The sequence below is a fragment of the Zonotrichia albicollis genome, unplaced genomic scaffold (assembly GCF_047830755.1).
Source record: "Zonotrichia albicollis isolate bZonAlb1 unplaced genomic scaffold, bZonAlb1.hap1 Scaffold_133, whole genome shotgun sequence".
In the NCBI taxonomy this organism is placed as follows: domain Eukaryota; kingdom Metazoa; phylum Chordata; class Aves; order Passeriformes; family Passerellidae; genus Zonotrichia; species Zonotrichia albicollis.
In genome coordinates this window covers 187,501-190,000 of record NW_027428353.1, presented here as the reverse complement: position 1 = coordinate 190,000, position 2,500 = coordinate 187,501, and the positions used below count along the sequence as shown (strand labels likewise).

At 79.7% G+C, this 2,500-nt stretch overlaps 1 non-coding gene across 1 annotated transcript; it reads left to right on the top strand.

Moving 5' to 3' along the window:
* The first annotated feature begins 1,638 nt into the window (after window positions 1–1,638).
* On the top strand, window positions 1,639–1,791 carry LOC141727492 (5.8S ribosomal RNA). The gene has a single exon (XR_012578493.1). It is a non-coding gene; the product is annotated as a 5.8S ribosomal RNA (ribosomal RNA).
* Window positions 1,792–2,500: the final 709 nt, after the last annotated feature.

The following is a 2,500-nucleotide window of genomic DNA, read 5'->3' as shown; positions in this document are numbered from 1 at the left end:
GCGGTTTAAAGACTCGGGCGGCTCGGCGCGGCCCGCCGTGGGCCGCGGCGGCGGCGGCGGCGGCGGCGGCGGGTGTTGCCGGGCGGCGGCGCGGCGCCATTGAGGGGTAGGGGAGCAGCTACTCCCCGTAGCTCCTGCGGTGGTGTCCGTGGCCGCCGGCCGCGCTCCCTCCGTCGTCGTCGTCGTCGCCCCCGCCGCGCGCGCGCGCGCGGGGGTAACCGCGCCGCGCCGGGGAGGGGCGCCCTGCCCCCCCCTCTCCGCGGCCCGGCCTCTGCGGAGAGGCCGCGGCGCGCGGTCGGCCGCGGGGGCCGACCCGCCCGCCTCGTCGTAACGGGCGACGCCGGCAGAGAGCGCCCGCTCTCTGCCTTTTCCTCGGCCGCGGGGTGGCGGCCGCCGGGGTCCGCCGCGCTCTCTCCTGGAGCCGCCGCCGTTGCGGCGTCTCGCGGGCGCGGCGCCGCGTCCCGCGCGTCCGGCCCCTATCGCTCTCCCTCGACGGCCTTTCCTCCTCGAAGGCGCGCCGGCGGCGCCGTCCGCCGGCCGTCCCCCCCGCTCGATCGCCCGCCCGCCCGGGGGGCGAGCGCCCGGCGGGCCCTCCGTCGGCGGAGGCCCGCGAGCGCGGGCGACCCCGTGCCGAGCGGCGGCGGCGCCGCTCGACGGGTGTCCCCCTCTTCCCTGCGGGGGACGGTCGGCCGGAGGGCGCCCGCCGCGGCCGGCGGCGGTCCCGTCCCGGGCCCCGCACGTCGCGTCCCCCGTCGCCCTTCTCGGCCGCGCGTGGGCCGAAGGAAGGCGTGCGGGCGGCCGCGGGGGCGCTTCCCCCGCCCGGTCTCCGCGTGAAAACGAGGAGAGCGGGCGTTGCCCCCCGGCTCAGCGCCGTACGCCTTCCGCCGGGCGCGTGCCGAGGCGAAGGGGGCCACGGCGGTGGGAGGCGGCGGCGGCGGTGCCGGGAGCGCGGCCCCGGCGGCGGCGGCGGGGTCTGCCTTCCGGCAGGCCTCGGGCGCTGGCGAACGCCGGCTCGGCTCTCGGTGGCGTCCGCCTCCGGGGCCGGCGGCGGAGCGCGTCCGCCGGACGCCGGCCCGCCCGGCGGGAGCGGTCCCGCCGGGGGGAGGCGCGCCGGCGGCACGGTCGTCGCCGCGCGCCGTCTCGAGCGGGCGAAAGGCCGCTGGGAGAGAGAAAGGGAAGCCGGCCGCGCGGCGGCGCGGCGGCGCGCTCCGCGAGCCCCCGCGGCGGGGGCGGCCGCCGGGGGAGCCGGCGTGCGCGGGGGCCGACGGCCGCGCCCCCGGCCGCGTTGCCGAGCCGTGTGTTGCGTCGTTCCCGTGAAAGCGAGAGCGGGCGGGCCGCCGTGCCCCCCGCGTGCCGGCGCGCGCCGCCCGGCCCTCCGCGCGGAGGCCGGGCCGAGCCCGGGCGCCTGGGCCGCCTCCGAAAGACGGCACGTGAGGTCGGCGTCTCCCCTCGCGGGGGGGGAGGCGGTCGGGGGCGCGGGCTCCCCCGCCCTCTCGGCAGTCCTTCGGAGCGTGGGTTTCTCCCGTTTCTCAGTGTCGTGTGTGCTCGTACGGTCGAAGCCAGGCGCGCGCCCGCGCGTCCTCGGCGCGAGAGACAAAAAGGGGCCGCTCGGCGGCGAGCGGCGCCCGAAAGCCAGACAACTCTTAGCGGTGGATCACTCGGCTCGTGCGTCGATGAAGAACGCAGCTAGCTGCGAGAATTAATGTGAATTGCAGGACACATTGATCATCGACACTTCGAACGCACTTGCGGCCCCGGGTTCCTCCCGGGGCTACGCCTGTCTGAGCGTCGCTTGACGATCAATCGCCGTCCGGGGGCCACCCCGGCGGCGCGGCTGGGGTCGCCTCGCAGGCCCGTTGCCCGCGGCGGGCGGTCCGGCGGCGGCGGTGCGGCGGCGGCGGCGGCGGCGTGCCGCCGGTGCCCGGAGGGAAGGCGGTCGGGCGGTCGGGCGAGGGAAGCGTTTCCCTCGGCGGCCCCGATCCCTTGCCTGCGGCCCGGCGCGCGTCGCCGTCGTCGTCGCGGCCGCCGGTCGACGGCCGTCGCCGCGCAGGGCCTTCGTCCCCCTAAATGCAGACTCGGGGAGCGCTCCGTAGCTCCCCGCTCCCGGAGCGAGCCGCTGGGGCGGAGCTCGTCCTCGCCGGGGCCGCGCGCCGCGGATGCGGCGGCGGCGGCGGCCGGGGGTAGAGCGAGAGACGGCGTCGAAAGCGCCGCCGAGGGCCGAGAGAAAGGCGAGAGAGAGAGAGAGCGAGAGAGAAAGGGCGAGAAAAGGGAGGGCGAGGCGCGGGCCTCGCCCCCGGCCTTCCACCCCGAGCGGGCGGCTGTCTGCGGGTGGGTACCGCGGCGGTACCGTGCCGTGCTGCCGCTCGCGCGCGAGGCGAGAGCGCCGGGGACGGGGGTTCGACCCCCTCCTCCCCTTCGCCCGCCCTCCTCCTCCTCCTCCTCCTCCCGCCGTCCTCCCGGCGCGGTCTCGGGGCGCCGAGGGGCGCCGTCGCAGTCCTCG